Source organism: Vulpes lagopus, chromosome 24 (genome assembly GCF_018345385.1).
Source record: "Vulpes lagopus strain Blue_001 chromosome 24, ASM1834538v1, whole genome shotgun sequence".
Classification (NCBI taxonomy): domain Eukaryota; kingdom Metazoa; phylum Chordata; class Mammalia; order Carnivora; family Canidae; genus Vulpes; species Vulpes lagopus.
The window spans coordinates 40,536,775-40,564,044 of NC_054847.1; the positions used below are offsets into that span (position 1 = coordinate 40,536,775).

A 27,270-nucleotide genomic window follows, 5' to 3' on the forward strand; every position below is an offset into this window, starting at 1 on the left:
GGTTAATTAACCGGTCACTTATACCTTTTCGGCTTTGCTTTAGATATTCTTGTAATTTGCCCTTAACGTTTTGTGGAAAGAGGATAAAGAGGAAGATAAGAGGAGAAACAGGAGGTGGGGGAGGACAAGGAGAAAAGGAAAAAGAGAAGAGAGTAAAGGAGAATGACAGTGTGTCACTTAGTATAATGCTGTAGGGCCTGGATTTGGCAAGCAAGGGCTTGGGTTCTACAAGCTCTTTTGCCAGAGGTGTGTCAAGGGTAGTGTGTCCCCAAATCTGTCTTCAACATTACTCCAGCTACCATACCCAAGGTCAAGATCATCCATATAGATTAAATTTATGACATAGGTTTGTAAGCCTTAAATTTCACAAGATCTAAGGTACTCTTCCAATGGGTTTTATGGCAAAGGAAGTCCAGATGGGAGCATAAAAGTCCTCTTTCCCCCTCAAAACTGGCCTATATACAATTAGAGACATTGCTTTCCTAGAAAAATTGCCCAAGGTGAAAAATCAGTGTTCTCTAAGATCTGCTGTAAGGCCAATTCCAGAGCCACGGGCAGCTTCCAAAACCATTTTCTGCCCACAAGTACTCATGCCTGGCCACCACCCCTCAGCTGCTTCTCTCCCGGCTGGGTCTCAGCTTGCTCAGGATCCTACAGCGAGTCCAGCAGAGGGGAAAGGAGATCAAGAGAGTAGGTCTGTGGCGCTTCTACTCCACTCACAAGGCAGAGCAGAGCAGAAGACAAGACGCAGTGCCCTCCATGGAAGGACAGCTCATGGCCCACTGTTCCAGAAGCACAGCTGCTCTCCCTTCATTTTTTTTTTAAAGATCTTATTTATTTATTTGACAGAGACAGAGAGAGCAAGCAGAGGTAGTGGCAGGCAGATGGAGAGAGAGAAGCAGGCTCTCTGCAGAGCTGGGAGCCAGACGTGGGGCTCAATTCCAGGACCCCGGGATCATGACCTGAGCCAAAGGCATATGCTCAACCAACAGAGCCACCCAGGTGCCCCGTTGCTCTCCCTTCAGAGAAGTAGCTGTATCTTCCAGAATAAATTTAGCCATGTCGTACTCAGGATCAAGTCGTGCTTGGAGTCTAAGAAGCAAAGAACAACTCTGTCCCTCCTGCATGCACAGTGGAATGGACAGTGGCCCCTATGGCATGTGACAGGGGAAGTGCTGACTGCTCTGACACCCTACCAGGGACTGTGTAATCTTTCAGGTTAAATATTGCCCTCTTTGCCTCTTCATTTTTTTTTATTTACTTCTCCCGTAAAGCCAACCTCCTGCATACATGTTTTCATTCATTCCCTTTTATCCTTCATTTCTATACCAGTGGTTCTCAGCTGGGATGGTTCTCCCCACCAGGAGGCATTTCACAATGTCTAATTGGGGAGGAGGTGCTATTGGCATCCAGTGGGGAGGCCAGGGATGTGGCTACACATCCTACAAGGTATGAGGCAGCTCTGCACAGAGAAGAATCCTCCAGCCTCAGATGTCAGCAATGTCAAGAGGTGGACACTTCGCTCTGTTCCCATAGCAACCCTACCCTAGTTTTGTGTGTGTGTGTTTGTTCATATAAAATGTGTATTGTTTGGTGCATGAATTTTTAATTTATGTAAACGATATTATATTAGAGCTCTCATTCTGTTTCTTATAGTTTTCATTCATCACCCAGTTTTAGGTCCATTTATGTTGCTGTGTATACTCACCCATTGCTCTAAGTGCTATATGGTTACCCACATAGGGCATCACCACATTTTACCCATCCACCACCCCCCAATTGCCTCCCACTCCCAGCCACGGTAAACACCACTACAGTGAACATTCTTGTGCATGGCCCCATACTGCCCATGTGAGAATGTCTGTAGGGTCAGTACCAGGAGTGGAATTGCTGGCTATAAAATAGGTGGATAGTTCATTTGAGCAAGTATAGGCAGACGGCTCTCCAGAAAGACTACTCCAGTCTACAATCACGCCAGCAGCATGTGAGTCTTCTTAGAGCCCTTCCTTTGAAAGGTATTTTCTTTGGGATGCCTGGGTGGCTCAGTGGTTGGGAATCTGCCTTCAGCTCAGGGCGTGATCCTGGAGTCTTGGGATCGAGTCTCACATCGGGCTCCCTGCATGAAGCCTGCTTCTCCCTCTGCCTATGTCTCTGCCTCTCTCTGTGTGTCTCTCGTGAATAAATAAATATTTTTTTAATAAAAGGAAAGGCTTAAAAAGAGGACATGGGGTACCCAAAGTTAGATTTCCACCCCAGGAGAATTTCCTTCACTCATGAATGTGCTACCATCCATTTTGGTGGACTGTGGGGTATCTCCTTTTATTTAACTTGTTTTCTTAACTTTTAAGATAATTTTTTAAAGATTTTATTTATTTGAAAGAGACAGAGAAAGAGAGAGATAACAAGAGAAAGAGAGTATGAGCAGGGCAGAAGTGAGGGCAGAGGGAGAAGCAGGTTCCCCACCGAGAAGGGAGCCTGACCCGGGGCTCTATCGCAGGACCCTGGCATCAGGACCGGAGCCAAAGGCAAACCCCCAACGAACTGAGCCACCCAGATGTCCCTAAAATAATTTCAACTTGAAGGGTGTTTCCTTTTTCCAAAAACAGCTTCAAGTATAAATCAAGAGAAGAGAAACAGAAGCACATTGGAGACCTGACTCTTCTGAGAGATGCTGGTGCTCCACTATGGTATTACTCATACTTAAGTCATTCAGCTTGCCCATGGGGCGTGGGGATCAATAAAGTGATATAACCACAAATAATAGGTGCCTATCAGTGATATACAAGCAAAGAGTCTTTAAGGGCAACTTTTAAAGAAGATTCAAAAACATTCCACACTGAAGATGGCCATCTCCAATGTCCTGCAGCTGAAGTCCATTCCCACAGAGTTAGCGAGTGCTGGACAATGGGCCCTGGCAGTCAGGGAGATGGAACTAAGCAGCCCAGAAAGCTGTCTAGGGATGTCAAAGGGGCTGGCCAGATAGTGGAGAGCCCCCAGAGAGGGTTAGGTTAGGCTTCCAATAGCAGTGGGAGGGCCGTTTGAGGGCCAAATGTTCTTGGAGGTGGGTAGGGACAAAGTCTTCTTTAGAATAATAGCCCTTTCAGGTCAGAAAAGGGATTTTGCAAAAACTCCAAGTCACTTCCTAGTGAGTTTTTTCTCTCAAAATAAGGGATAACCCCTACGCGACCCCTTATCATCCACTCCCATGTGTCTATAGGCAACTGAACTGAGCCCTGGAAATCCCAATGGGCGTTGTTGCATAGGAGTCCAGGTCAGAGGCAGAGGATGGGCTCTCTGCCAGGCTCCATGTCTAATTAGCAAAAACTCACACACATAAACCACTCCAGCGGGCCTAGCACAGGACATAAGCTGTGTAAATGATGGCCATCATGACTGTTTATCCACATCTTCATCATCATTAATATTAGATTCTGAAGATTCAGAAGTAAATAAGACAAAGTCCTAGCTTCTAGGGAGCTGATAGACCAATATCCTGGAGATATTTAATAAATCACTAAGCTAATGAGCATGTAGAGTAATAACAGCAAGTTTCAATAAGTGCAGTGGCAGAAACAGAGGGCCAGGAGAGATGATGCAGAGATAAGATATTGCGGGCTCCTGAAACAGGAGTTCAGCAGCAGAGAAGAGCTCTTTGACAGGGTGCTAAGGTCCTGTGGCAGGTTGGAACTGCGTCTACTTAGATCTTTATTCCCCAGAGTTTCCTTACCTGCCTAATTCTGGCGTAGCCTGAGCCATAAGAGACATTTTGCAGAAGATCTAGAAGCCAGATGTAAAGCGGTACACCCCACACCTTTTTTCTAACACTAGGAAGGTTGATGCAGGGCTCCAGCGCTGTTGTAGGTCAAATATGGGGTCACCACTCTGCTGACTCCTCGCTTGTGTGGGGCAGCAGCCCATCCTGTGGCTCCTGCTCCACATCTTCCTTCAGCGGCTCTAAATCAGCTGGTGACTAAGCTCCACGGTGAAGGGCATGAGCTCTTCCCACACCTTCATCATGGAAGTTGGTGTGGAGACAGTGAGGGGCAGATGTGGACTCCAGCCCACCCCAGGGGTTCCAATTTATTTTCACTCCCCCCACTTCACACATCCTCTTCTTTGATTGTGGTTTTGATGTCATGCCTAAGAAACCATTTCCTAAACCAACGTCGTGGAGATTTACACCTGTGTTTTCTTCTTCTAAGTTTTACCATTTTAGTTCTTATGTGTAGGTCTCTGATCCACTTTGAGTTAATTTTTGTATGTGGAGTGAGGTAGGGGTCTAGCTTCATTCTTCTACATAATCTTCCGGCACCATTTGTTAAAAAGAATATCCTTGGGATCCCTGGGTGGCGCAGCGGTTTAGCGCCTGCCTTTGGCCCAGGGCGCGATCCTGCAGACTCGGGATCGAATCCCACGTCGGGCTCCCGGTGCATGGAGCCTGCTTCTCCCTCTGCCTGTGTCTCCGCCTCTCTCTCTCTCTCAATGTGTGACTATCATAAAAAAAATAAAAATAAAATAAAAAAATAAAAATTAAAAAAAAAAAAAAAAAGAATATCCTTTCCCCATCAACTGTCTTGGCAGCTGCCTTGCCTCACATTCTCACCATCAACAGTGCAGGTTCCAGTTTCTCAACACCCTTATCAACATCTGTAATGGTCTGTCTCTTTGATCCTAGTCATCCTACTGGGTGTGGAGTCACATCTCCTTCTGGTTTTGATTTGCAATTCCTTAATGACCAAGAATGTTGAGCATCTTCTCATGTGCACATTAATTTTTTTAAATAAGCTTAATTTTTTAGAAGTTTTAGGTTCATAGAAAAATTGCCAACACAGTCCTTAGAGTTTCCCTATACCTCGTAACTGGTTTCCACTATTAGTATGGTACATTTGCTACAATTAACAGAATAATTAATTAATACATTTACATACAATTAATGAACTCTTAATTAAAGCCCATATTTTATCCAGATTTCCTTAGTTCTTGCCTAATATCCTTTTTCTGTCTCAGGATACCATTACATTTAGGCATCATGTCTCCTTGAGCCCCTCTCTGCTGAGACAGTTTCTCAGACTTCCTCTATTTTTGGTGATCTTGACAGTTTTGAGGAGTACTGGCCACACATTTCATACAGTTTCTCTTTTGGGATTTGTCTGTTTTTTTCTTTATGATTAGACTAGGATTAAGGGCTTGGGGGAGGAAAATCACAGAAGTAAAGTGCCATCCTCCTCACATCAAATCGAGGGTTTATACAGCCACTGCGACTCCCCCTGGCAGGCCACCGTGACTGCCAACTTCTGGCTTCAATCGCCTGGCTGAGACAGTGTTGTCACTTTCCCCCTGCTGCTTCCTACCCCCTCCCATGCCATCCTCCTTGGAAGGCAGTCACTGTGTGCAGCCACACTGAAGGAGTGGGGTGCCTTTCTTTGTATCCACTCCCTACCCCCAGTGTCCCAGCTTTTCAGAATTGCCAGCTCAGCAAAAATCTAGACTGAGGCTACGAGTCGTCCGCTGTGTGACAGTGACAGCCCACTCCCCTTTCACCCTCAGGCTTTCCAAGCTTGGGCCAGAGAGGAGCAGCCCTGCCTTGGTGAGTAGTTACCTGTGTCTATTGTCTCCTGGAGGAAACAGTCCCAGAATTCCCAGCAAAGTTCCAATCTTAGCGGTTTCGTACAACATGCCCTAAATATGCTTTAGTCCTCAACATAGGAAAAAACAAACAAGCAAACAGAAAACAGTCATCGGATCAATAACACACACACACACACACACACACACACACATGCATGCACACACTCTCGCGCGCGCGCACACACAGTGCGTATGCAGAGCAGGCCTTCAGCAAAATTCTGAAGCAGATACAATTTATCCTTGATGCCCTTTCTCTGCTTTTTCAGGCTCTTCGCAAAGGTCCCTGGGGTCCTCCTACTGAGAGCCGCACCTAGGCCTGCTCCCCACTGGCCCTAGATCTCTTGGTGCTCCCCTCCCTCCTAAGCCTGGACTCCATCACAAACCAATTAGTCACTGGGCTTGCAAAACTCTGGCCGGGACAGGAAGGGTGGATAGAGAGAGCAAACCTTCTCCAGGGGAGGAGAGAGGCCAGGAAGAGTGGTTTGGCAAAAGCAATGATTTTTAAGCCATTTACCTGTCTTTTTTTTTTTTTTTTTTTTTTTTTGAGAACTTTAAAAGTTACCCACCTCTGTGCTTTCAACATGTAGAAAATACAGGCACCACTTAACAGTGAGAAATTGATTCTGCCTCCAGGTGTTTCGATTTCACAGGGGATCCAGGAGCAGCATCAGATTTGCAGATTTGCATTTCTATCGTTCCCTCTCCCAGCTTGGGTCAGGTATCCGAGCCTCCCAATTGCCCCATTATTGCTCGAAACCACCTTTGGCTTCTGGCATTCCTAATCAAACTCCACTTTGGAACTACCAGTCATTTTTCAGAAACTTGGGAAACTTTCTACTTTCTCCCTGTGTGAAGTTTCGGGGAAAAGGTTTATTTTCCCCTCTAGGCTTATTTTTACTTAGCTGAAGTCATTGGAGACAGCATACATAGACTTTGCATTTTGATCAGACTTCTTTCAAATGTGCTGGCCCTGTAGTTGAATTTCAATGACTGCGTTCAGTGATTTGCAAGAGACAATATAAAAAAATGCCCACTCCTGGAGATTTCCTGTTGGTAAAAGTGCAGACAGCACAGTATTTACTGTCTATTTATTCTCACTCAAGTATGTTTGTCTCCTTATTCCTTTCATGGAGAATTACGAGCCCTCTTCATTTGGGCCCAGCATCTATGTTAGCAACCACAGCACACGTGATGTGTAAAATGATCCACTTTCCTTCAGAAGCTCAAAATCCAACCGAGAGTCAAGGTACGTACATAATATGGTTAAATAACATTATAAAGTAATGTGAATGTGTTTTAAACGAATACTCTAAGACGTACTAAGAGTTCTCCAAATTCCAATGCAGGAGGGGTCCCACACATCCAAAAGCAAGCAATTCTTGGATGCCAGCTGGGCATCCTACAATCCAACTCATTTCTGAAACTATCTTCCCAGAGACAGCATCAGACCCCACAGGTTAACGGCTCAGTCCTATATGACTACCCTCCCTTCACATGCCATTTACCACCTGTGCTTTTTTTTTTTTTTTTTCAGATTTTATTTATTCATCATTCATCATCTTTTTTAAAGATTTTATTTATTTATTTATCATTCATTCACAGAAAGAGAGAGAGAGAGAAAGAGGGAGAGACATAGGTGGAGGGAGAAGCAGGCTCCATGCAAGGAGCCCGATATGGGACTCAATCCCGGATCCTGGGATCACGGCCTGGGCCAAAGGCAGATGCTCAAACCACTGAGCCTTCCAGGCGTCCCACCACCTGTGCTTCTGACCAATCAGTCATCGACTGAAGTTCTCCAACCCCCTTCTCAGATTTGATTCATTTGCTAGAGTAGCTCACAGAACTCAGAGAAACTTTTTACTTACTGGACTCAGGAACAGCCTGGTGGAAGAGGTGTGTAGGGCAAGGTTTGAGGAAACGGAGGGGAGCTTTCCTGCCCCCTGCGAGCATACCACTCTCCCTGAATCTCCCCATGTCCAGCAGTGTGGGAACTCTCTGAACTCTCTCCTTTTGGGTTTTTCTGGAGGCTTCATTACACAGGCAGGATTGACTAAATCACTGTCCGCTGGTGGTTCAACTTAATCTCCAGCCCCTTTCCATTTATTAGATTTTATTTTTATTTATTCATCATTCATCATCTTTTTTAAAGATTTTATTTATTTATTTATCATTCATTCACAGAAAGAGAGAGAGAGAGAAAGAGGGAGAGACATAGGTGGAGGGAGAAGCAGGCTCCATGCAAGGAGCCCGATATGGGACTCAATCCCGGATCCTGGGATCACGGCCTGGGCCAAAGGCAGGCGCCAAACCGCTGAGCCACCCAGGGATCCCCTGCCTTTACACTTTTTTTATTAGATTTTATTTTTATTTATTCATCATTCATCATCTTTTTTAAAGATTTTATTTATTTATTTATCATTCATTCACAGAAAGAGAGAGAGAGAGAAAGAGGGAGAGACATAGGTGGAGGGAGAAGCAGGCTCCATGCAAGGAGCCCGATATGGGACTCAATCCCGGATCCTGGGATCACGGCCTGGGCCAAAGGCAGGCGCCAAACCGCTGAGCCACCCAGGGATCCCCTGCCTTTACACTTTTTTTATTAGATTTTATTTTTATTTATTCATGATAGACATAGAGAGAGAGAGAGGCAGAGACACAGGCAGAGGGAGAAGCAGGCTCCATGCAAGGAGCCCGATATGGGACTCAATCCCGGATCCTGGGATCACGGCCTGGGCCAAAGGCAGGCGCCAAACCGCTGAGCCACCCAGGGATCCCCTGCCTTTACACTTTTTTTATTAGATTTTATTTTTATTTATTCATCATTCATCATCTTTTTTAAAGATTTTATTTATTTATTTATCATTCATTCACAGAAAGAGAGAGAGAGAGGCAGAGACACAGGCAGAGGGAGAAGCAGGCTCCATGCAAGGAGCCCGATATGGGACTCAATCCCGGATCCTGGGATCACGGCCTGGGCCAAAGGCAGGCGCCAAACCGCTGAGCCACCCAGGGATCCCCTGCCTTTACACTTTTTTTATTAGATTTTATTTTTATTTATTCATCATTCATCATCTTTTTTAAAGATTTTATTTATTTATTTAGCATGTTACTTCTAACCATCCATGGAAGCTGTTCCTTTGATCAATTGTAGCTAATCTACAATTGATTCAGGTATTCCACTGGGAGATAATATCAAGTCTTTTCTGTTCCCTTTGAGAGAGGAAGAATTTAGCTTACAATTCCATTCTCTCCCTTTTCTGAGTTTTGTCAGTTATGCTAGTATGTTTATTTTCTTGATCAGTTGCCTTTACACTTTTTTTATTAGATTTTATTTTTATTTATTCATGATAGACATAGAGAGAGAGAGAGGCAGAGACACAGGCAGAGGGAGAAGCAGGCTCCATGCAGGGAGCCCGACATGGGACTCCATCCCGGGGACTCCAGGATCACGCCCTGGGCCAAAGGCAGGCGCCAAACCGCTGAGCCACCCAGGGATCCCCTGCCTTTACACTTTTAAACATACACTTTTATACATCATCCTCTCTGTTCCACCTTCCCTACGCAACACCTCTTGCCTCATCCCAAAGTAAAATGAGAAAAGCCGCACCCCTATACTCACCTTCCTACCCCCTTGCTGCCAACTTGAACTCTGCCAACTGGAGCATTACCTTTACCATGTCAATTATCGCATGTACATGCTTTTTTATAACATTAAAGTTCTGTGTTGATTATAAAAACTGAAACTAGTAACCATTTAATTATGACTATGTGAAGGTGATTATATGACTGTTAGTCGCTGTAGAAATCGTGTGATTAGGGACACGTGGGTGGCTTAGTCAGTTGGCATCTGACTCTTGATTTCAGCTAGGGTCAGGATCTCAGGTTTGTGAGATCAAGCCTCACGTCGGGCTCCTCCTTGGGCATTGAGTCGCTTGGGATTTTCTCTCTCCCTCTCCCTCTCCCTCTGTCCCTCCTCCCCCCATCCCACCCTTGCACTCTCTTTCTAGGAAGGAGGGAAGGAAGGAAGGAAGGAAGGAAGGAAGGAAGGAAGGAAGGAAGGAAGGAAGGAAGGAAAAGAAAGAAAAAGAAAGAAACCGTATGATGAGATCCATTGAAAAAGAAATCTGCTACTGATTTTTTCAAAGGAGAAGGTCCCAAGGATTATGGTCAAATGGCTTCTCTTCTATTCCATCAAGCACTCAAGATCAGGCCACACTTCTGCTAGTTTGTGTTTGAACCAAAAGTTTCTTCCCACGGAGCACCTGGGTGGCTCAGTCGGTTAAGCATCTGCCTTCAGCCTAGATCATGATCCCAGGGTCCTGGGATCAAACCTCATGACAGATTCCCTGTTCAGTGGGGAGCTTGCTTCTCCCTCTGCCTATGTCTCTGTCTCTCATGAATAAATAAATAAAATCTTTTCTTAAAAAAAAGTTTCTTCTTTAGTTTTTCAATAATTTTCTTGGCATTTCTAATTGTACTTCTTTTCTCTTGCTGAGAGAAAAAGAAAGAAAGAAAGAAAGGAAAGAAAGAAAGAAAGAAAGAAAGAAAGAAAGAAAGAAAGAAAGAAAGAAAGAAACCTAATTCTTCTTCATTGGGGTAAGAGCTCCCAGCTTCTTAGTTATCCTACCTATTAAAGTGATCCCCATTCTAGTCTTGGAGTAATTTTTTAGGGTTCGCTTTATGTTTTAATTTGAGCTGGGTTTTCTGGTATACTGTGGAGGTGGCATCCCGCGGATACCTTTCCATTTCAAATCTAGAATAGTACCACTGTTTCCTGGGCACTTAGATGCTTCTCTCTCACCTGTACCCGTGATAGAGGACACTCTCAAATAAATGAATTAAACAAAGACATCTTGGTAAATAAAGATTCTGATTTGTTCTGAACCCGGCATAGCTGGAAATGTGTTTATTTTACCTTCATACATATATTTAAATTTTTCTAACCGCCACATTAAGAAAGTTAAACGTTATTTATTAGATATTTCACATTATTTTTCTCATACTAAGCCTTTGAAATCTAGTGTATGTTTTATAGTCACGCTGCACCTCAATCTAGACTAGCTCCATTTCAAGTGCTCGATAGCCACACGTTGTACCTGGCTACTCCACTTGACAATGCAGGTCTAGAACTTTCTCTTTATCTTTGTGCTGTATTGCTTCACCTAAAAATGTGAGTGTTTTTTCACTTTCCTGCTCAGAAATTAGTATGACTTATAAATCTCAAAACTTGTGTTTTTCATTGTTAGATGCTCACACTATAACCTATGTCATCATTTCCTCTCTTCTCTTCTTTTTTTCTGGACCTCTCCTTACTCAAACGCTAGAACTCTTGTACAGATATTTTATGTCGAATTTTCCTCTCATAATTTTCTCCTTTTTTCTATTTTTTAAAATAAATTTTATTTGTTTATTTGAGAGGGCAGTGAGGAGGGTCAGAGGGAGAAGTACAAGCAGACTCTGTGCTGAGCGTGGAGCCCAATGTGGGGTTCAATACCACGACCCTGAGATCATGACCTACGCAGATACCAAGAGGTGAACACTTAACCACTGAGCCACCCAGGCACCCCTTCCTCTCATATTTTTCATCATTTCCCCATTTTACTCTGCTCTGAGAGAGTTCGTGAATCTTCTCTTCAGCCATCTTGCTCGATTTTTATGCTGGTGGTCATATTTTTCATTTCCAATAATTCTTTTTACTTTCTATAGGCTTTTTCACAGCAGCCTGTTCTTTCTTTATGGGTAGGAGATCTTGGATCTCTCTGAAAACTCTTATCAGATCGTTAAAACCTCTTTCATCAATTATACCTCATTATAAAAAAAAAACAAAAAACAAAAAAAACAACAAAAAAAAAACCTTTTCAGTCCTGAGGTTCCTACTTGACCTTTGGGTTTCATTTTTCACATCAGTCTTCTCTCTGTATACTGCCTGTCTCCTTCACTGTCTTGGATTCCATGTTCGTATTTACTCATGAAACAGTCAGGGGACTAACACAGGCAGCCATGATGGGTTCCCTCCAAAAAGGTGTACGTTTCCACACATGACCCGGGGTCTCACCTGAATGAGGGCAATGTTAGTAGTTGATGGTGAACTCTTGAGAACTGGTGTCTCCCTATACCCCTCCCTTCACTCACTGCCCAAGTTTTGGGGTTTTTAAAAAGATTTATTTATTTGTTTGAGAGAGAGACAGAGTGTGTGTGCAGGGAGTGGGACAGAACCCTTCAAGCAGACTCCCCGCTGAGCAGGGAGCCCAATGCAGGTCCCATAACCCATGAGATCATGACGTGAGCTGAAACCAAGAGCCCAACGATTCAACTGACTGAGCCACCCAGGCACCCCACATGGCCAAAGTCTTTAGAAGGTCTTATTATAAGGCCCCAGCATATGTGTGAAGAGCCCTAGCCTTCTCCAGATATCTCTCACATCATTTTTGGATATATCTCTGTTTTGGTTTATTAATTGAATCTCTTACAGAAATCAGAATCTCTGGGCTGCAAGTGCCTTCCCCACTTCCATTCTTGGTGCTGTTACGGGATTTATTCATTTGTGGGTGTCTTCACTGTCATTACACTGGGATGTTGTGTTCATCTGCCATCTTGAATCCAAAGACCAATTATCTTGAAGGGAAATGTCCCTCCTCTTCTAAAGCCATCATTGCCCAAAAGATAATGAGTGAACTTTTGATTTTTGAATTTGATCTTCATGGTGGAACTTCTGTTAGCCAAGGCACAGGCTTTTACACTGACAAATGATGATCTGACTCAATAGAACTTTAAACATAGCCCAGGCACATGCCTTCCAATTTCCTCTCCAAAGTTCTTTTTTTTTTTTTTAATTTTTTTTTTTAAATTTATTTATGATAGTCACAGAGAGAGAGAGAGAGAGAGAGAGAGAGAGAGAGAGGCAGAGACACAGGCAGAGGGAGAAGCAGGCTCCATGCACCGGGAGCCCGACATGGGATTCGATACCGGGTCTCCAGGATCGCGCCCTGGGCCAAAGGCAGGTGCCAAACCACTGCGCCACCCAGGGATCCCTCTCTCCAAAGCTCTTAAGTTGAAACATGTTATGGGGTGTTTTACGGGGCAGTGTAGAGACACTGCCAACTCTTCCCCCCTCCTTCTATAACAATGAGTGCTTTAGGAGAACTGAGGACCAAGTGCTCGTCTGTGTTTTGTCATCTAGTGTGAGATATGGTGTGAGAACACTGGCCTCATGGTGAAGGGACATGGATCTCAGTCTCTGTGTGGTCCCTTTCGGCCCTAACACTTGTGAGTCTCCACTGCCTCAACTGTAAAGAGGGCATAGACATCATTCTTGCATGTCTCATGGGGCTGATACAAGGAGGAGAAAAGCTGACGTGCTGACACATATGCTGCCCTCAAGAAATTCTGTTGGATGATTAAATGAAGGGTTCAAAGCACGTGTCTTATCTTAAGGGCCTGAACGCTAAAGGCCAAGAGGAGTGACCAACATCCCTGCCAGCATTCAGGCCGGCATGCGGAATAGAGCAGGAACTTTCCAGAATGACCAGAGAACTTTCCAGAATGACTTTGATGATCACCACAAAAGCAAAGGAGGCACAGATAGCTCTGGTCACAGCCTTCACAAGCCAACAGCTTCCCAGGTATAAAGTACTCATATGCCACCAGAAGGCTGGCAAGAGGACAGGGGGCCTATGGGAAAGGGCTGGGAATTATAAAAGGGACATTAGATCTCACACTCTCCTTTTAGAGATGAGGGACCCAGTGGCCCTGAATGGAAATGGGACCTGCCCAGTTTTAGTGACAGAGCCATGACTAGAGTTTCTCATACAATTGTCATATGACACATCACCCAGAACCACACCCTAACCTATGAAAGTCTGATTTTGAGACACTTCTTGGAGGCAACTGCCTCTCTTCAATGATGCCAAGCTGGGTTTGGGGAAACTGGCCTAAACCTCAAGCCCAAGAAGGCTTTGAACCCTAAATCCATGCAAGCACTTTCTGGGACTCAGTGCTTTTAAGAGATGTCTTTGGGGGGCCAGTTGCACTTGTCCAAGGCCCAGGCCATCCTCCTTCCTGGTGACATCCAGCGTCCATTCGGCGGCGTCCCCAACTGGCAGGAGCGTGCATGTCCACATTCTGGGCCAAAGCCCCAAAGTGGCCAGCATATTGCAGGCTTGCACCATCTCCAAGGGGCCCTAGGGCCCTACCAGAGAAGGGTAATGGCAGGAAGCCATAATATATTAAAACAGTAGATTAAAACAAACAAGAGCATTTTGGATCATATTACACATCACTTTCCTCACGTCTGACAACAGAAAAAAATCAAAGGCGGTAAAAGACAATCGTAGACCATAATGGTCTAATAACTTGGTGATAAAAGTGCTTGTGGGAGCAGCGTGGGAGTCGTCTGCTCCTGGTGCAGGAATCAAAGCTCTCCTCCAAATCCACAGTGGCGTGCTCGGAGGCATTACTGCTTAAGTGCTCGGTTAAGACTTCCTCCAAAATGCAGCACTCTCACTGGAGAATCATAATTAGGCCTCAATTGTGGGCCATATTCACACGTTGTGCATCATCCTTAAAAATGACAGAAAAAAAAATTACCCAGGGCCATGTGGAGGGGATATTAGCTCTTTCACCATTGTCCTCCTTGAAAAAAAAATTAATAATACCCTGTCTAGACTCACAGCTTTCTGAATACCGAGCACCATGACTGTTTTGTATTGAAACGGAAGAGGAAACGTGGGGCAGCAGGAGGGCAGGGAGCCTGAAACCTGCGCTGTGGGGATGGACGTGATCAAATCCACAAGCAAGTGAGGGTGTCGGAGATTTTCCATTCCTGGAGCACTGTCAAACCCAAGAGAGACACACAGTCCAGAAAACCCACAGATCAGGTCCATCAGGAGTGCTCCAGCCCAGAGCTGATTAAGCACCTGGAACACAGGATGTTTGGAAAACCCCTCTCAACTGAGAGTTTGTATGACAAGCTGAAGTGACACAAAAATGTCCAGCCATTTGTCCATTACTCCTTCTTTTCTGCCCAAACTTCTCCCCACAAACCCACTCCCGTCCCTAAGTTTCTGCTCCTGGGGAACAGCTTCTTTTTGGAGACTGGAGAATCTGCCCGTGGCTCAGTGTGTCCACGCGAGCCTGGGTCCCCGGCGTGTGGCTGCCTCCCCCACCCCCAACCCCACCCCCACCCCACCTCCCCCAGGTAGGCCTGTTCTTGTTCAGAAGAAGCCCAGTCATTCCATCTGCTGCCATTTCTTCATGCCCTTCTCTTTTGTTGGTTATTTGAGGGGTTTCTTGGTTGTTTGTTCCTACTTCCCATCACCAGGAGCACTTAAAATTCCCACCGGCTCTTCTGTGACCCCACCTGGACCTGGGCCGTGTATCCCCTTAGTCCCCTTGGCTTTTCCAGGAGCTAGCCCGCCTTCCTTGAGCAGGTGTCTCTCACCAAGCCCTAGAGCAGTGCTGGCGGCAGCTCCTCGGTCCATCCTGGCGTCGTTGACCATCCGTTGAATCCAGCCAGCTGTCATCTGGAGACCCGGGGCACGTGGACAATGAAATCTCTAGACAATGCCTGAATTTAATTTCCACCGTTCATTTTTTCTTGTACTGTAACCTCCAACCCTTTCTCTCCCCAAAACAGTCTCTCCCCATCTTTACAAGACTTGGGTGCCTGGGTGGCTCAGTTGGTGAAGCGTCTGCCTTTGGCTCAGGTCATGATCTCAGGGTCCTGGGATCAAGCCCCACATCGGGGCCCCTGCTCAGCGGGGAGTCTCCTTCTCCCTCTCCCTCTGCCCTTACCCCTGCTTGTGCTCTCTCACTCTCTATGTCAAATAAATAAATTTTAAAAAAATCTTTTTTAAACACTTGAGTAAAAAACAGCCCACCTTTTCTTCTCCTGGCTTTGGCAAGATGTGAATATGAGCCAAGAGAGACACAACTATGAAACGGGAAAATACAAAAGGCCTTATAATCCTCACAGTGGTTCAAACCCTCAGTAATCAATAGCTGCATGACCATCCTCCTGTGTGTTTTCTGTACAGAAACAGTGGGCACTTTGGCATCTATACATTTGCTTTGTCTTTCTTTACTTTTGTGAGCCACCAAAGCATTTGTAGAATGTTTCAGAATTTGCGAAACCCCTTCACATAGATTTGTCTCATTCGATTTTCACGACAACGCTCGGTGCTCAGTAACAGGTTATTATTTCCACCTTGCGCTTCTCAAATCTGCATTTTAATAAGAGTCTCATAGCGAATAAAGGAGGTATCACAAGTCAGTGAAAAAGGGATATATTGTTCAAATGTGATTTTAGGAGAATTGGCTCTCCAGTGGCAGGAAACATCTAAGTCCTCATTTCACATGACAAAATAAAATAAATTCCAGCCATGCCAAAATTACAATACCCCAAAATTACTTTAAAAACTCTAAGAAAATGTAGGTAAATATTTATCTGATCTCTGCATTGAAAGCATTTTCCAAGCACAAAACAATGCAGGGAGTCACAAGGAGAAAGACTAACAAATTGTGTCACACAAAGATTTTAAGTGTCCAGATATAAAAGATAAAAGCAAACAATAAACTGAAAAAATATAAGCCCTACACATCGCAGGGAAAAGGTTAATATTTTTACTACATAAGACATCTGAACAAATCAATAAGAAACCAAAATTTAAAAATGGGTAAAGGTTATGAATAGACAATTTACAAAAGAGAAAATACAAATGTCTGCCAAATCCACATAAGAAAAGCTATTCAGCCATAAAAAAGTAATCAAAGAAATTAAAAACAGCCACCAGATACAGCTTCTTGCTTATCAAATTGGCAAAAACAAGAGAAAGATTGATAGCACCAGATGCTGCAGGGGTGAAGTGAGAAAGGGATTATAAATTATATGACCTTTCTGGAAGGTGGTTGGGCAACGCGTATCCAGAACCTTGAACATAATCAAACTCCCTGCCCTGGTAACTCCTCTTTAAGGACTCAATCCTAAAAAGTCATCAGAAATGTGGGCTGAAATGTCTGTAAAAGACGTTTTTAGAGAGTAATTTACAAAAAGAAAATACGGAAACGATGTCCCCCAAGAGGAGAGTGGTTTAAGTTATGACATGTCTACAGAACAGCGTATTGTAAAGACATTAATATTGTGGAATAATTTCAGTGGCAAGGAAGGCACTTACCGTAGAGCCAGAAAAAAAAAATAATTGAGATAAGCTTTAGTGTTTTTCATGAAAGTGTCAAAAATGTAAATGGCACAATGGAGCGCAACCTCCGGTAGCATGATTCCACGTCCACTGTTCCGTCTGCTCCTCACGCTTTCTCATTTCATGGAGGAGAAAAGACCCTACACAACTGCAAAGCCCACCATACTCTAAAATCATTCCAAGTTGGTGAGCACACATAGATGTAATTACATAGTTATTAGTAACTAGTCCTCATTAGTGCTTCTGTGCCCTGCCTTTTCTGTGTAATATTAATTAATATTTCAGTTCCCATATGTCAGCAGAGTCAGTGTGCAGTCATTGTGGTGTGTTCACCAAACCCTATCACCATTACTCTCTGGGCGTGTAGGGACACCACATTTCCCAGCCTCCCTTGCAGGCAGGTGTGGCCAGATGACTACACTCCGGCCACTAGAGTGTGGATAGTCCTAAAGCTGCCCTCAGAACTCCAAATCTGGTTCGTGAACTCTCCCTTGGGGTTCTCTGTTGTCCCTTTCTTCTCCCATGCACCTGCCAGATACAGGGAGAAAATGATGGCCCCAGTAAGTGGCAGGAACCGGGTCCCTGAGTGACTGCGTGGAGTAGACTTGACTGACCAAGGTGGACTGTGACGTGGGCAATAAAGAAACATTTGCTGTGATAAGCCACCCAGGTCTGATGGTGTTTGTTGAAACAGTTGCTCTGTCCTGACCCCAGACTTGGCTCCTGTCCTTAGCTATTATCTTAACAGATCTAGCTGCTTAACCACTGTCCTGTCTTGGGTGTTTTCACTGTTGCTAAATAATGCCACGTTATTATCTTTGAACACATTTTGGTTTCTCGTTTGCTCCTTCTGGCTTATACTCATGGAGTGTATTACCCAGAAAGGATTACCAGGGGGCAATAGCAATGCACTGCCAGGATCAACCATCTCGCAGCTCCCGTGGTGCTCTCTAGAAATCCTGGAGCATATGAGTGCCACGTCGGCAACCCGTTGTTTCCCCACATCCTCAGTTGCACTGGGTTTTATTATTTTTATCTGTGTTTGTTAATTCCTTAGCCTCTATTTGAAAGTGCTTTTCGAGAGCTTTTACTGGGGTCATTTACACTCGCAACACTCATGGGAGCTCCTCTCTACACCGTACGAGGCAGATAGTGTTTTGCTGTACCAAAGCCACCCGGTTCCTCACCCCTTGGCCTGCCCTCTGGCACCGGCCACCACAGGGACCTTCACGGGCCCTGCCTTAGGGAAGTGATGACACTGCAAAACGCAGTAAGGAATCCAGCTTTCACGTCTACATTACAAAATAGGCTTTTGGAAACTCACAGCAGAGACTGGAGTTTTAAGGGGCGGGGGGAGCTTTATGTGTTTCAAAGTGTGGCTTTTGAGTGTAAGAAGCCTTGGGCCCGAAGGACTCTGGGCATACGGTTGAGGCATAAATAATAGATTTGGAACAATATGTGATCTGTGACAGCCAGACAGCTCTGCCCCAGGCTGGATAAAGTTTCTCTGGGCTGAGGCAGCAGAGAGGTAGAGGGGATGGGGGGGGCTTCAACGGCAGGTCCCAAAGCAGAGGTGTGGGCTGCAGCAGGAGGGCAGGTCACAGCCAAGATCCTTCATTCAGCGAGTGTTGGGGCACACACACTGCTCCGAGCACGGGGAGTCCTGAGAGGCCAAGGCCCCAACCTCCCGGAGCCGGCACCCTAATGAGGGAAGGACAAGAAACAAAACTATAAGCCCCGTACCCACATGCGTTCACACATCTGTCACGTCGGTGGTGATAAGTGCTCTGAAGACAAAACAGGACAGACAGTGATAGATGGTGGTGTGATTTTACATCGAGTGTCAGGGAAGGCCCCTCTGAAAATGTTTAAACAGTGGGGTGGAAAGGGAAACGGGAGCGTGTTTGGACACCGAGCATTCTAGAAAGTGGAAAGTGAGAATGGCAAACGCAAAGGCCCTGAGGCAGGAGCGTGTCTTGGCCTAGACAGTTCTGCAAGGAGACCACTGTGGGGGAGAGAGAGAAAGAGAGAGAGGGAGGGAGAGGGGGGCGGATGGTGGGAGAGAGAACTAGCAGGAAGCGGGGTGCAATCAGCCCCTCTGCATAGACAGGACGGAGGCAGCCTTACTCAACAGACGGCCTCTCTCCTCCTCTCCCGGAGTAGAGGTGTCTAAGTTTCTGGCTATGAAGAGCCGAGGAGATGAGGGTGGGGAGTCACAAGAGGGCATGTCTTGGCTGCAGTCACACCGGCTGTGAGCGACGTCCCCAAGGCCCCCTCGGTACCCTCCTGGCTCCTCCCTGCCGGGCCCGCGCCCCCTGGGCTCCCCCCACCGCGAGACCTCCGCCAGCACGTGGAAGGCAGCTGCCCCCACCGCCACCGAGCCCTGCGCACGGCCCCTGGCGGGATGCCGAGCGCCCTCCTGGCCACGCTGCCGCAGGCCTGGCCGGCCAGGTGTAAGCACCGGGTTCCGAGATCCCCACCCCATCCCGGAACTCCTTAGGCATTCGGGCCACAGCAAGCTCTGTGAAGAAACACCACGTACACCAAAATGGACATGGAAGGAGAGCATTTGGCTTGGGTTTTTTGGGTTCGTTTGGTGTGTGTGTGTGTGTGTGTTTTAGCAGTTTGTTACCTATTTTTCCACTAGGGCAGGTGGGTGCTCGCGCACACGCACACCTGCATCCTCTAGAGAAACAGGGCTGGGGATCTGGCCCCCGCAATCGACAGATTGCCACTCCTGCTCTAAATGAACTGCCCGCCTGGGCCTCCTTTTCATCTCAAAGGCCACTTGGCATAGGCCCATTCATCTGCGCGGACTGTCAAATTCTCTCTCCCGGACTTCTCCTGTGACCTTCATTTTATTCTCTGCTCGTGCCTGAGTGTGGCGGCTGAACCGGATTGATTAAAGTTTTAGCCCTGTCTTGTTTTAATTCAAGAGCTAAGCGGAGCATTTAAATGAACCCGTAGCCGGATCCACTGTCAGGATTCTGAAACCTGGTTAACATTCCTCCCTTGGATGCACCCCCCACCCCCGCCACTATCCCTGCTCTGTCTCCAGGTTGGCTTCTGGGTGATGTTCACGGTTGGTTAAAAATGACATCATCGGAGTGGCTGAGAGTAGATTAATGTTCATTTCCATCTATCCATCCATCACCGGAGTTCCTGGGTTCATTAAGGGTGCTCCAGTCATGATTTCCGTCCATTTCCCATAATTCATCGAGGGGTCTAATGAACTAGCATGGAGTTTGTCAGTTTCCCCCAGTTCGGAGCAGAAGGGACAACGGTTCTTTGATGCCAAGCATCCTTCATCCTGGGGAGAGACTGTGAGGGGGAGAGGAGAGAAAGGCCTGGCACGGGGACGTAAACACACAGCATGCTCATCCATCATTGCCTCTTGCAAACACCGTGACGGGCTCCCGCGTGGTCGGGGAGGTGCGGCTCACACCTACTTCTCCGGCCCTGGGTCTTCAGTCTGATTGCTCCTTTTCAGAGAGTCACCTGGCCCCTCCATTCTGCAATCTCGCAGTAATTGCCTATGGTTCCTAGGACAGAGGCAAGAGCATGGGAGACGTAAGCCAGGCGTCCATCCCCTCGGGCTGGATCCCGCACATGATGTCACAGCCCGGTCCCCACTGAATCCTCAAGGCTCTGTTCATGCACCCACCCCACTTACGCCATTCAGCAAATATTTATCATTGGCCTTCTACGTGACAGGCCCTGTGCCAGGTGCCAAGGTGTTCTAAAATGAACCGAGGATCTTGGTTTTACCCCGGCTTGCAGAGACCAACAGACCAGGCAACGAGCACCACCGAAGAGAGAGCTTGCTAGATTCCACCCGAGAGCCCAATAGGTCCCAGCCTGATGGTGTGGGGGGGTGGGCACCACACAGCAACAATGACAGCAACAAAAAACAAGCTATGAACACTTGCAGAAGCAGGGATGAGTCTCAGAGAACAATGACGAGTGTAAGAAGCCAGATGCAAAGGAGTTAGCTTTGTGCAAAGTTCAAGAATGTCTAAAACTCACAGAAGTCAAATAAATAAATAAATGAATAAATAAATAAATAAATAAATAAATAAATAAATAAATAAACTCACAGAAGTTCCAGAAGAGTGGTTACCCTTGGGTGGGTGGGTACTGACTTAGAAGGGGTACAAGGGACCTCTCGGGCATCCCAAATACATTATATAAGGTGTCTGCCTGCCTTTTACATGGGGGGATACAAACATAGGGGGGAAGAAAAGAGAGTTCGTTATTTATAGCTGCTAAGAGGAGGGGGCACAGCAGGCCACATCACGCAGGGCCACGCAGAGAAGCACGGGCACCGGTCAGGAGACAGAAGGAGCAACTGGGAAGTCATGGGCAAAAGCCTTCATTGTGGTTTTCGTGGGAAGGAATGGGCGAGGCGGGGTAAGCAGCTGAGCGAGCTTGAGGTTGGAAGGTTTCAAGAATTTCAGAAGGCTCTTGGCTCGGGTGGCTCCTGGTGGTCCTGTCGCTGGCCCTGGGGCGGATGATCTGGGCAGGAGGATAGTGTCCTAGTGGAAGGAGGTGGTTGGAGTACGTGGACCTAGGATTGGTTGGTTTGCATATCAAAGACGTGCCTGCAGATAAAGTATTTGTTATCTCTGGGAATTAGCTAACCCTGGGAGGGGTAGTCCCTTCCCGGGTCTGCAAGGACTCAAGACGTCAGAGCATCATAAAATGTAGGAAATTAAAAATATGATTAAAACCCTGGGGTCTCCAAAAATGACGGTCCCCGCCCTTCAAGAGCTCACAGACCTCAAAACGAACAGTTGTAGTAAAGTTTGATACCATAATGGCACAAGGAGATGTCCCGGTCACCTTCGGGGAGGTCTGTCTGCCCATCTCACAACCTCCCACTCTTAGGAAACACACCCCAAACCTAAAGGAGTAGCAATAGCCAGGTTTGTAATTCATGACTTCACCCTCTCCCTGCACCCACTGGCCATTGGCTAATTGGACCAAACTAGAGAACTGGTCCCACGTTTAGCCAATCCGGGGTCCTCTCCCACTAATTTGGAATTGACAGGGCTCCCTGGGTGGCTCAGCAGTTGAGCATCTGCCTTTGGCTCAGGTCATGATCCTGGGGTCCTGGGATCGAGTCCCCCATCAGGCTCATCAGAATCCGTGCAGGTGAGCCCAAGGGTCGGGGCCCCTGTTCCCAGGCTGACTCTCGCACACACTCCTCAAAACTGAACTCGCTGCACCCTCGGCCCTCCGAGAGCACCTCGGGGTAGGGGTGACAAAGGACTGCGCGGACATTTGCGTGGATATCTGAGGACTCACGGGACACTGCCGTCGGGAAGCCGGGCGGCTGTGCCATCACTGTTCTCCCACTACGGCATCTAATAAAACGAACGTCCATCGGAGGAAGGTGCGTGGTGCACCCAAGAAGTCAATACGGCAATTAACCGAGAAAAGTCTTTAGAGAAGGGGATGAACGGGAGGAGAGATGAAGCCCCTGCTCTGGAGGAGTCGCCAACTGAGCTGCCGAGAGGCTGGGACCGAGTCGATGCACACGCAGGGCGTGCACAGCCTGCTGGGTGTGAGCAGGACTCAGAGCATCATACACACTGAGCACACTCCGCACAATCAGCAAAGGAAGATCGCCCTGACCCGGCTGGTCCAGGAAAACTTCCCCGAGGAGGGGGCATTTAACCTGGGCTTTTGAGTTCTCTGCCTCTCTCTCTGTGTGTCTCTCATGAATAAATAAATAAAATCCAAAAAAAAAAAAAAAGAAAGAAAGAAAGAAAGAAAGAAAGAAAGAAAAGAAAAGAAAAGAAAAGGAAGAAAGAAAGAAAAGAAAAGGAAGAAAGAAAGAAAGCAGGACCTGCCAGAAAGTGCTCTTTGGCTTCTCCCCAACTGGCTCAAACGGATTGTCCGGTGATCATTAAGCTCTTGCAACCTCAGAATTTCCCCTTTCCCATCAAACCGACCAGAAAACCTCCAGCATTTAAACTGCCACCAGCCCAGATCCAAGAAAGCCCAAGGACCCAAGTGCGGCCCCCCAACCTCTGGGAGAGCAGGTGTAGCGGGACGGGGCAGGTGACCCCAGGAGAGAGGAGACCGAGTGAGGGCTCACCCCTGGACAGATGCCACCTTTCAAAACCACAGGTGCATCAAACACTTGACACTCGGAGTCCCCACCTTCAGATTAGCTCCTGGGAGACACAGAAACAGACAGACCTTTTATTCCAGTGGCTCGGCTCTTCCCAGGAACTAATCCCAAGTGCTGGGGCCTGGAGTGAGTAGAACACCGAGGCGTTGCCAAACAAAATGACTCCATCCCACATGCACTTTGCAGAGGCCTCTGCAGCCTGAGAACCAGCTGCCCTGGTGAGAGCCATCTTCCCTCCCGGGCTCTCATTTCCCTCCCGCTGCACCCCTGCCCTCCGTCCTCCCTCGCCTCACCCCTGCCTGGACCCCTCCCCCCCTGGCAGCAGCCCATTCTCAATAATTTAGCCCCAAACTCTCAAATATGTGCCCGGGTTTCTAAGGACTCCACAGCCTCCGTCTGAGTTTCAGATTGGGGGGTGTCCCCTTTCCTTGCCCTTGGTGGGGGGGAGCTCAGATTTCTACACACCCTTAAAAAAACCTCCTCCCCTCTGCTCAGTTTGGGCATGAGAATAACATCTGGGGACAGATGTCTCTGGACCACCTTTGTCACGGGGCTCGGTTTCCCACTCCGTGCAACCCAGGGCGGACCCTGACCTCTCTCCAAGGACGACCCCTCCCCCTGCTCCTGATCCTGTTTATGGGCTTTTTTCCACGATGGCAGCTTATTTGCAGCTCTAGGCTTTCAGCCGCGCTCAGCTCTGCTCCTTTCTGCTGCTGCAGAACATTTCCCATGCCACTGGGGAGCGAAAATGCTCCTCACATGCATTTTTGAAAGACCTCGGAAACCTCTGCATAAATCAGTAGAAGTTCATTTATGGTTTTAGAATATTCTGGATAATTTATTTGGTGTCAAGGAACCCGAGCCCGAGCCTCCACTCTTCACCCCGCGCCCTGCAGGGCTCCGCTGCATTTCCCTTGCATGTTTGTTTTGGTTTGCCCTGAAATGCTAGCCAGCCACAAGGAGACCTTTATCATTATTCCAAATAGATTTTTCCCCTTTCTAATGACATACTCTTTGGAGGTTTGACACTGAGCCAGTGCTTCTTCCCCTTTTAAAAAAAACCAACAGCTAATCTAGAGCTCTTCCTTCCAAGCCACTCGGGCCGCGGCTCTCAGATTTCAGCCTGTCCTTCCTGAGAGTCTGAAGGCGCACAGACCCCCTCCCGGTGACTCCCTGCTGCCCTCGTTGCTGGCCAGGGCGGACAGCAGACCGAAAAGCGACCCAGATTATGGTGACACAGTTGGAAAATGACATCTTACCCCAACAGTCTGCAGATGTGGCATGCTCGACGTTCTCGGAGCTGTCCTACCAGAAGTGGCCTGGAGAAACACGCAGTGGACACTTTTAGCAATTTGCACAATGTCTATCCCCCCCCCCCCGAAGGCTTTTTCACATCCTTCTGGGCTATGGATTGACGTTCAGATGTCCGTGTTCCCTGCTTTTTGCTCTCTCAGTATTTCCTCTACCCCAAGTCATGTGATCAAGCCCTAAACTCCTGTCCTCGGAGGACAATCAGAATGACACCTTTAGTGTTTGCGCTTGATTTTATGGCCTCATGATCCTGTGCCCTTTGGAGTTCAAAGGTCATATCAGGCAGCAGGCAGGGAGGTTTTTGATGTAACCTCTGAACCCCAGAAAACAAAAGCACAGAGGCCCAGAGAGACAATCCATCTAAAAATGGTCATATAAAGAATGCAACTCAATCAGCCCAGAGCATGCAAATCACCCAACATTTTTATGGAGCACCCTGCTAAATTCAAACTGATAGTTGGAAGAAGGGACACAAACCCCGTGATCCCAACGCATAAATCAAAGCTTGAGAATAGCAAAGAAATGAGTTTACAACCGGTTCAGAGTGGATGGATTTGCAAGATGTGATTTATAAATTGTTTTCCTGTCCTCCCCCCCTCACTGCCTCCATACGCGCACACACGCGCACACACACAGGCACGCACGTGCACACTGGTCAATACCACGCCACTTTTTGAAAATCAAGCATTTTCTTTTCTGAAGGTTTGCCCGCTGCTAAGCTGGAAAAATGAGTGCGAGCCACCAAAGGCTAAGAGCCTTCTCCTTGGCCACCAGAACCATCCTCAGAAGCAGTCTCAAAGTCAGCAAAGCAGGCAGCCGTTAGGAAAGATGAGGACTTGTCACGTTCTGTAGAACAGCTGTCACCTCCCGTCCTACACACAGTGTCCTTCGGTGGTGCCTAATCCCTGGCACACATGCCCCCGGGCAAAGGTCAGACCCTTTTTTAATTGACGAGAAATTCTATCCATATAGTTAGGCTGTTGAGCAGGAGGGCCTCCTGTTTTTCACGACTCTTGAAGTCTTACTTCTCTAAAAAATAAGTCCCTACATGTGCCGTATCTAGCTTGGCGGGTAAGATGCAGACACTGGGAAACGGATCTGTAGGACTTTGCCAAGTGAGTCTGTATGAGTGAAGGTTGTGCTTAGAGACCAGACCTCGGGGCAAAAGGAAATAGATGTGCCTTACCCTTTAAAGATTTGAGGGGCGCCTGGGGGGCTCAGTCGGTTAAGCGTCTGCCTTCGGCTCAAGTCATGATCTCAGGGTCCTGGGATCGAGCCCCACGTCGGGCTCCCTGCTCAGCGGGGAGTCTGCTTCTCCCTCTGCCTCTGCTGCTCCCCTGGTTGTGTTCTCTCTCTCTCTGTGTGTCAGATAAATAAATAAAATATTTAAACAAAGACTTGGTTTGCAAATAAAATGCGTGTCCTCTTCCACAGCAAAACTGAAGACGTAGACAGAAGCACCCAGATTCCCATCACAGGTCTTCCACTTGGAAGGAGTTCTCTCCACTGTCTCCTCCAGGCTCCTCCTTCGCTTCTACCTTTGCATCAGATTGGAATTTCCCTGGGAGGAGGGAATATATTTTTGATTATATCTCAACGGTAGCACAGATGTGTCCCAAACACTGGAACCCAAAAGCAACACCAGACAAAATAAGAATCCCAGAAAGAAGTCTAGAAAGGAAGAGGCCTGGTCTTACAGTTGGAAGACCTCACCCAGGCCACTCGCTCTCCCTGAGCTTCCATTTCTTCCTCCGTGAGTTCAGATCATGCTCTTTCCAGCGGCCTGCTCAGCACGGGCCCTGCCCATGTGCTGGGACAGCGCGATTTCTGTCACCATTTCTCTGGTTCTGGACATTCTTAGCTGGGCACAAGAGAGCAGACTGTAACCCTATCCTTTCCCTCAGGGCTTCCATGAATTATTTCCTCTTCAGGAGAAGAGAACTACAACCCACTGAAACCGTTTTCCAAGTGATAGCTCAGCAGTCAGTACTATCGTTAAGTGTGCTGCAAAGGCCTCCAGGCTATTCTGGAAGTCCGGCCCAAGGAGTGTCGGACACAGTTGGATGAGAGCTGGTGCACGCTGAGTTGCCCAAACCTCAGACTTCTGGACAGGGTCTGCCCGACTGAGGGCCCCAGGCTGCTGTGGCTGCAAAGGCCGGGGGTGACTTCGTTGGATCACCGCCTTTCCATACAGTCTATAGACGCTCGGGCACCTTACCCGTCCCATGGGAGCCCACAGGAGGCCACGTGGCTAGCTGGGAACAGTCTGGAAGTCAGGTCTCTCTATTCCCAGTCCATAGTGATGCCATGTTAGCAAGTGGTCACTCTGGTCCAGAGCATGTGCTTGTCACATGCCACATCGGCTCGCCTCTACGAGGACGTCACTCTCCTGGTCTCAGACATGAGGAACCAGAGTCCTGAGAGCTTTGGCTGCTTGCCCAGGTCTTACACCTGGTACCCGGGGCACCAGGATTGGGTTCCAGGTTCTGTTGGATTCCAGGCCTGTGCTTGTCACCACCCACCTCAGCCCTGAGACCCCCTTTCCTTGCTCTGACCATGCAACGCTGCCTCATAAGGGGGAGATGTGAACCCAGCAGATCCTAAGGAGTGTGGGGGAGTGCTTTCTGGGACTGGCAAGAAGGGGGCATGGGGGGCGTTGAATGGTGTCCCCCGGAAAGACATGTCTGTGTCCTAACCCCCGGAACCTGCGATGTGACCGATTTGGAGGAAAGAGTCTTTGCAGATTCAACTCAGGATCTCAAGATGAGAGCATCCTGGATCATCTGGGTGAGCCCTAAATCCAACCACAAGCTTCCTTGTAAAAGACAGAAGACACCGGAGAAGGCCACGTGAAGGCGAGGCAGCGGCTGAAGTGATGCAGGCACAAGCCAGGGGCACCTGGACCCGTGGGAAGCTGGGAGAGGCCAGGCAGGGGTCACCCAGAGCCTTCGGAGAGAGCGCAGCCCTGCCCACGCCCGGACTTTGCATTTCTGGCCT

General features: G+C 47.5%; 1 long non-coding RNA gene across 1 annotated transcript; it reads right to left on the minus strand.

Moving 5' to 3' along the window:
- Window positions 1–19,407: 19,407 nt before the first annotated feature.
- On the minus strand, window positions 19,408–25,519 carry LOC121481984. The gene is made up of 3 exons (XR_005985473.1): window positions 25,460–25,519; window positions 24,222–24,281; window positions 19,408–20,365 (listed from the first exon to the last, which is right to left on the minus strand). It is a non-coding gene; the product is annotated as an uncharacterized LOC121481984 (long non-coding RNA).
- Between the last annotated feature and the right edge of the window lie 1,751 nt (window positions 25,520–27,270).